Here is an 8,476-nt window from a genome sequence, read left to right as displayed (position 1 = left end):
TAATGACTGGTAAATTTGGCCTATATGTCACTGTCAGATGGAGATTTCCACTGTGACATTTGAAGTTTAACTTGGGAATTTTATTACTATAGGAATTTTGAAGTGCAATGAAAGATAATAGTCAAATTGGAGGTAGCTCAATTGGTTCTTATCAAATATGACTACTATCACTAATATAAGTTTTACTGTAAATAGAAACTTTAACGAAATGTTAATACAAAGGTACAAATCTAACATATGTTAACACAAGGTGTATTTGTGTATGTGGTGATGTTTCTGGGGGCAGGGATAGTGAGGGAAGACGTGGAAAATAATGACATAAACTTTAGTTACAAAGCTTTCCAGTAGAACAATTAACAAAATTATTTCTTTCAAATTAACGTTCTTTTTTATTTTCAGTTCAACAATGGAAATGTATCCTGGTTCACAATTGTTGCCCCCATAAATATGCCTTGAATATTTATTAGGTGTCAGACATGTATAACCTCTGATCCAAATAATATAATAGTTTTCCAAGAGCTCTGTGGTTATTTCACTTGCTTAATTTTTCAATAGAAAGCCAAAGGATTGGCTTTGAGAGAAGCATTTTCACTTCATTGACTTTTGAAACCTAGCAAAGAGAAATTATGATTAATATTGAATTGCAGGTTCTTAGAGATCATAGTGAGTAGTGATTTGTTAAGCCTAAATCTTTAATTGTGTTTGAATAACATTCCTGAAAATAATGTTCATTCACTCTCTCTCTGAATAAATTCAGATTTGGGGAAATTGCTTCTTCACAATCATTTCGTTTTGGAGTAATTCTAGTTTGGAATGACTCCCTCATTGAGTCAAAATCCAATTTTTAAATCTATCCTTTTACTGTTTTTTTCTCTATCATGTGTTAGCAACAGGTATTTATAAGGAACCTATTCTATACTAAAATACTATGGGTTTTTTTTTTTGCTTTGTTTTTTAGGGTTTTGCAAGGCAATGGGGATAAGTGACTTGCCCAAGGCCACATGACTAGCTAATTATTAAGTGTCTGAGACCAGATTTGGACCCAGGGACTCCTGACTCCAGCGCAAGTGCTTTATCCACTGCGCCACCTAGCCGCCCGCTAAAATACCATGTTAAGGGCTAGGATGAACAAAAAGAAGTCAATTTTTCATTTTTTAGTAACTGAAACTTATTATAGGGTACAATTTATTGAACATAATTTCATTACTCACCTGCTACAGATAAGCTATTATCATTAGATATTAGGGATAAAAAAGATAAAACAAAGAATTTCTGCCCTCGGATAGCACATATTTTAACTTGGGAGAAACTATGAATTTCTACTTTTATATATAAAATAAAAAATCATTTTTGATCAAAGATATATTTTGGATCATACCATCACCATAAAAGTTTGCATATGCAATGAAGTTTAGGAATTGCACTTGTAATTTCATTGATAGTAAGAACTCACAGGTAAGGCAACATTCTAGTATGCAAATTTAAACATTTTTTTCTAATTTAAACAATTTAATCTAATAGAAAAGGTACTTGCCCAAGGTCACACAGATAAAATATATCAGCACTGAGATTTAAACTAAGGTATTTTTGACCCAAGACTTCAGCACTAGTTCACTCATTACATTACTTTCATAACTAATACAATTGCATAACGAGCTGAGGATTTGTATAAATAATAGAAGGATAATACTCTGAGTCCTACTGATGTCACACAGTATTTATTTATTTTTTATTGTTTTTTTCCTGAATTGGCCAATTGTCCAGAGAGTCTATGAGTTTTTAGTATGTCAAATACTACAACTTTTGAAGCAACATATTTCAGTACACTTAATAAGATATTCTAAATCCCTTTATTCTTCAATGTAGATTTCAGGCTATCACTAAATATGATTCCTATAATTAAGTGATTCCTCTACAAACTGACATTTAAAGAAAAGTGGCCATCTCAGTTATGGGTTCCACTCTTGAATCCTCTGACATTCTTTTCCATAACCTTCTTGTGAGTTATCTTCTGCCTGCATCCTTAACCATTTCAACTCTCTTTTGCATGTCATATATCCTCATTAGATTGTAAGCTCCTTGAAGGCAGACACTGTCTTTTTTAAAAATTTATATTATCACAGCATAGTATCTGATACTTCAGAAACTATTAACCAGATGTTTCTGCTGCAGAGATAAGAAGAGAATTTTTTTCAAAGTATAGGCTCTGTGAATTTATATTAAACAATGAAGTAATGAAATGTATCATCCAAGAGATGCTCAATATGCAAATGGGAAAGAAAATAATTTAATGGTCCAATTGTTTTTTTAGAAACTTTATAATTGTATTCCCATGAATTTGGTTTCCCTTGTATGCGTATTGTTTTATTTTATGTACTTTAAATAATATGGTAGAAGAGTTTCTTGGTTTCAGCAGATTTGCAAAGGTATAGATTTCACACACATACACACACACACACACACACAGACATGCATCCATGAACACACACATTGAAAGTATAAGAAACCCCTAAACTGTAGACTTTAAGAGAAAAGACGAATAAGAAAGATAGAAATGAAAAACATCATGCTGTATATTTGAAAGTGACTATATTTAAATTTTCCAGAAAACTATTTTGAAATATGAATTAGCAGAAAAAGATCTGATCTGAATTGAAAATCAATGTTTATTCATCTGGAAATTACTTATACCAATGAAATTACAGTTCAATTACTGTTGCTATTGTTGTTTGTCATTCCTTTTTTTTAGTTTTTTTTTTTTTTTGCAAGGCAATGGGATTAGTGGTTTGCCCAAGGCCACAGAAATAATTATTAGGTATCTGAGGTCAAATTTGAGCTTAGGTCATCCTGATTCCAGGGTCAGTGCTCTATCCACTGTGCCACCTAGCCACCCCCAATGTCATTCCTTTTAGATAAAGATCAATGGCATCATGAGTGATCACTTGTTTGTGAATTGGATTTAAATCTCTACTTTGAATGTTTGAATGTAGTGGATGGCCTTGGCATCTTTGATGTCTAACCAAGCGCTAGCAAACTCACCTGGTCTATTTCAGCCACCTTCATGGAAATTTTAAAAGAGTATCTTCAACAATTTTTCCACTGGAAGAATTTGTACATGGTTTAGGCAGACATTCTTGCCTCCAGGTTTGAGAATGGCTGGCAACAAAGTGGATAAGGTAAATACCAAAGGTCGTAAAAAGATCTTGCTCATGACAGAGGTGTGTTGGTTGTGTGTGTTTGTGTGTGTGTGTGTGTGTGTGTGTGTTGAGAAAGAGCGAGAGCAAGAGCAAGAGCGAGAGTGAGAGCGAGAGAAACTAGCTATTCACATCATTTTGGGGGCATTCTTTACAGGGAAAGTTAAATATAAATAAATACTTCAATTATTATATCATTTGAGAAAATGGAATTAAAAGAGGAATGAAGATTCCAGAGCATATGGGAGAATCAAGCCAGGATGCTTCTGGAGTTTCGCCTCTACATTGTTAAATGAAGCCTCTACCGAGACATTAAAACTACAGATCCTGTCAAAAGAAAGACAATATTAAAACAAGTCTTCAATCTTCTAGAATAGAACCAAAAAAAATCAACTGCAGACATCATGGAGGATCTTCAGTGAAGTTCTATCTCTTCATAGAAAGGGAAACAAAGCCCAACTACACAGGAAAGCCGGAAAGCCAGTGGAATCTTTAAACCACAGTGCAATCCAGGTCCCAGCAATAGCACAGATTCTGGCAGTTAGATTACAAGCCAGTGTGAAGGGTCCCAACCCCCCCCCCCCCACAGTCTAAACCCTGGGAACACTGGGGCAAAGACAGACTGGGTTGGGAAGAAACTACTGCAGGGGCAGAACCTGGACATAAAGGAGGAAACAGTCCACTGCATGGGCAACCCCTGGCTTACGTAGACAACATTCAGGCCAGTGAGAAGCCAGGAATCACACCACAGTCCCACACAAAATAATTGGACTATATACTCCCTGTACTCCATCAAAATGAGCAAACAACCAAAAAGTCTGTAAACATAGAAAGCTACAATATAGATAGAAATGATAAAAATGTCACCTCAGAAGAAGAAATCTGTGAAAAATTTCCTTGGACTCAAATCCAAAACCTCATAGAAGAGCTTTTCAAAAGAATATAAAAACCAAAGAAGAGAAGAAGAAAAAATGGAAAAAAGAAATGAGAGTCATGCAGGAAAATTATAAAAAATTGACAATGAACTTACTTTAAAAATAAAAATGATTAAATGGAAAAAGATTATAACTTTTCACAAAATAAAATCAACCAACTTCAGAAAGATCATAACGCATCTAAAATTCTATTTGAAAGGGAATACAACTCAGCAAAAAGGAAAGATTAACCAACTGAAAAAGGAAACACAGAAGCTAACTGGAAAAGTAAAACCCTAAAAATTAGAATTGGAAAAGAAATAAATGAATCTATGAGATACTAAGATTCCACCAAACAAAGGAAAATGGCTTATACGACTGATGAAATCTTAAAGTATATTATAGGAAAAACAAACAATCTGTAAAATAGATCCAGAAGAGATACTTTAGGAATTATGTGTCTAATAGAAAGCAAAGATTAAAAAAGAGCCTGGAAAATGTATTTCAGTAAACTAACAGGAAAAATTGTCAAAATATACCAGAAGAAGTCAAAAAATAGCTACTGAAAGAGTCCACAGAACTCCAGAAAGAGAGCAGGATAAATAAGTAGTAACACAGTAAAAATTCCAGAATTCTCAAATCAGTGAAAAAGTATGGCAAGCAGTCCAAAAGAAGCAAGTAAATTATAAAGGAAGCACAATCATACTTACACAGGACTTTGAAGAATGGGGACTGGGACCTGGAATGCCTGTTTTAGAGGTCAAAGGACCTAGGATTAACAACCAAGAATTTACTACACTGCAAAATTCTACATATTCGGTCAGGTGAAATAGAGAACGTCCAGAATTTCCTGTTAAAAAGAACCAGAACTGAACAGAAAATTCAATATTCAAATTCAAGACTCAAGAGTTGCATAAAAAGCTAAATGGTAATGGGGGAATTAAGAATCAAATATTAGTTAAAAACATTAAATTGTATATAACTCTACAAGTAAAGATAACACTTGTAACTCTTGAGAATTGTATTTCTCTAAGGATAGTTAAAAGGTTGAATATAGTTGAAGAGATGCTACTTAGAGAATATGGGTATGGTTGGTTCTTGTCTTTGCATTAAAGGAGACCAAATGACATTGCACTTGAAATAAATTACTGTGTGTCCAACTGTGGCTGATCAGATCAATAAGAGTTCAGAATGATCTACCACAGATGGCACTCAAATAGTCCATGTGAAAAGCTGGGGTGATAACTCTAACTTTGTGTGTCTCATAGTATCTTTGATCTACTTTAATTCTTTCTGAGCTCATAATGCTCAGCACTTTCTTTGATGAGAGCATATCATGCTGGATGGTCTTATGAAAGTGTCTTCCATACTATAAAAGCAATTGTAAAGCCCTTAAGAGAGACCTTCAGAGTGTTCCAATGTTTAGAATACTGAAAATCTCTTTATTTAATTAAATCAGAAGTAGCTTCAATTTACTAGATACCTAGAGATTTGTTGTACCATAGGAGCAGAGGATACATACAACATAAAGGGAAGAGGCTAGAGCAAAATATGATTCAGGTGAAGTAAAAAAAAAAAAAAAAATCAAAGGTAGCAATCCTGATCTCAGACAAAGCAAAAGCAAAAACATATCACATTAAAATGGATATGGAAGAAAACTCCATTAGCATAGCAATGGAATTATATTATTATTAAACATTTATGTACATAGTAGTACAGCATCCAAATTCTTAGAGGAGAAGCTGAATGAATTACAAGGAGACATAATCAAAAAAACTATAATAATGAAGGACCTCAAACTCCCTCTCTCAGAACTAAATATATCTAATTACAAAATAAACAAGAAGGTTGTTAAAAAGGAGACAATATCTTAGAAAAATTAGAAATGATAGACCTCTGGAGAAAACTGAATAGGTAAAGAAAGGAATATTTTTGTTTTCCTCTTTATTTAGTTCAAGTCACCTATATCAAAATTGACCTTGTTTTTTTAAATTTTTTTTTGATACTTCATTATCTTTTTTAAGGTTTTTGCAAGGCAAATGGGGCTAAGTGGTTTGCCTAATGCCACACAGCTAGGTAATTATCAAGTGTCTGAGACTGAATTTTAACTCAGGTACTCCTGACTCCACTGCACCACCTAGCTGCCCCAATCCTTCATTTTCAAACAAGACCAAAACATCAGAGAAATGATGCCATAACAAACATATGGCTTGAATTAGAGTAAGGGGGGGGGTGAACTTTACTAGAGCATAAAAATTAGGAAGCATTTAAATAAATTGTTCACACTCATATTCCTGAAAGAGGCAGTGCATGAACCTAACATTTTTAATTTCATATCAAATGAAATTTTTGCCTTTTGTCGAAATAACATCTCTTACCATTATTGAGACTGTAGAGATGGTCATTCAAGAGGTAAAACAATCAAATTGCACATTTTAATATTGAATTTAGAGTTAAGAAACAGGAAAAACTCTATTTTACCTACATTCTTGTCTATAGAACTTGAGTTAATTTATTTAACTTTTAGTATGACATGACTTCTGGCCAAGATGGCAGAGAGAAGCCATGCAGTATTTTAAGCTATCCTGATTTTCTCTCAGAAATAACATGAAAAAACCTCTTTTTTAATTAAAGATTTTTTTTTATTTTGAGTTTTACACTTTTTCCTCAATCTTACTCTCCTACCCCCCCACAGAAAGCAATTTGTCAGTCTTTACATTATTTCCATGTCATACATTGATCCAAATTGTGTGTGATGAGAGAGAAATAATATCCTTAAGGAAGAAATATAAATTATAATAGATAACAAGATCAGACAATAAGATATCAGTATTTTTTGTCCTAAATTAAAGGGAATAGTACTTCAATTTTGTTCAAACTCCACAGTTCTTTCTCTGGATAGACATGACATTCTCTATTGCAGACAGCCCCAAATTGTCCCTGATTGTTGCACTGATAAAATGAGCCTGTACATCAAGGTTGATAATCACCCCCATGTTGCCGTAAAGGTGTACAATGTTTTTCTGGTTCTGCTCATCTAACTCAGCATCAGTTCATGCTAATCCCTCCAAGCTTCCCTGAATTCCCATCCCTCCTGGTTTCTAATAGAACAATAGTCTTCCATGACATACATATATCACACTTTTCTAAGCCATTCCCCAATTGAAAGACTTTTACTTGATTTTCCATTCTTTGCCACCATAAACAGGGCTGCTATGAATATTTTTGTACAAGTGATGTTTTTACCCATTTTCATCATTTCTTCAAAGCATATAGACCCAGTAGTGGTATTGCTGGATCAAAGGGTATGCACATTTTTGTTGCCCTTTGGGTTTAATTCCAAATTTCTCTCCAGAAAGATTGGATGAGTTCACAGCTCCACCAACAAATGAAACAAACCTCTTAACAGATTTTAGAACTATAAAACCGAAAGAAGAACCTAAAAAGAAAACATCTACCAACAAGGTCTGTCACAGGGGAGGATGAGGGAGCAAAGAGAAGAGAACCAGTGCAGGGATGTTGGGGTGAGGCCAGAGGACTGACCTGAGAATAGCAGCAGAAGTTGTGATGAAGAAAGTCATCTGTATCAAGAGAAAGAACTGTTTAGTTGAAAGGAAGACCAAAGATTATTATCTTCAATTTTGTTTTTCCTATTATTTTCTTTTTTCTCTAAGGATATTTGTTTTCCCTCAACACATTCAATTTTGTTAAATGCATATCATGGAAAAAATATAAAGACTAATGGGTCTTCTCTCAAGGAGAGGGGGAGTCAAGGGGGAAATGCAAAATTCAAAATGTTGCAAAAATGATTGGTAGAAACATATGAATATAATTGGAAAAAAATTAAGTATTTATATAAAAAAGAAAAAATATGAAAGCTGGGTTGCACAGTGGATAGAGTGTTGGAACCGAAGTAAGGAAGACTCACCTTCTTGAGTTCAATTCTGGTTTCAGATATTTACTAGTTGTGTGACCATAAACAAGTCAAGTAATGCTCTTTGCTTCTGGTTCCTCACCTGTAAATGAAATGTATGAAAAAATGGTAAATCTTTCCAGCATCTTTTCTTAGAAAACTAAAAGGTGGGTACGAAGACTTTTACACTACTGAAATGACTGAACAAAAACTACTCGGAAAACAAATATCATAATAATAAGTATTAATCAAGTATTTAGGATATCACACTTTTGAAAAGGCTTGGAAGACTCACAAGTAGGAAAACAATGCAAAGAATTAATTTTTCTTACAATGCAAAGTCTTAGTAGAATATGCAGCACTTGCCCACAAAGCAAAATTTTAGTAACCATAATATACAAATGTGTGTGTGTGTGTGTGTATCAATATAGCTATATCCATATCTTGAGCACTTG

This window comes from Macrotis lagotis, chromosome 1, assembly GCF_037893015.1.
Source record: "Macrotis lagotis isolate mMagLag1 chromosome 1, bilby.v1.9.chrom.fasta, whole genome shotgun sequence".
Classification (NCBI taxonomy): domain Eukaryota; kingdom Metazoa; phylum Chordata; class Mammalia; order Peramelemorphia; family Peramelidae; genus Macrotis; species Macrotis lagotis.
Note: the sequence above shows the minus strand (reverse complement) of the source record.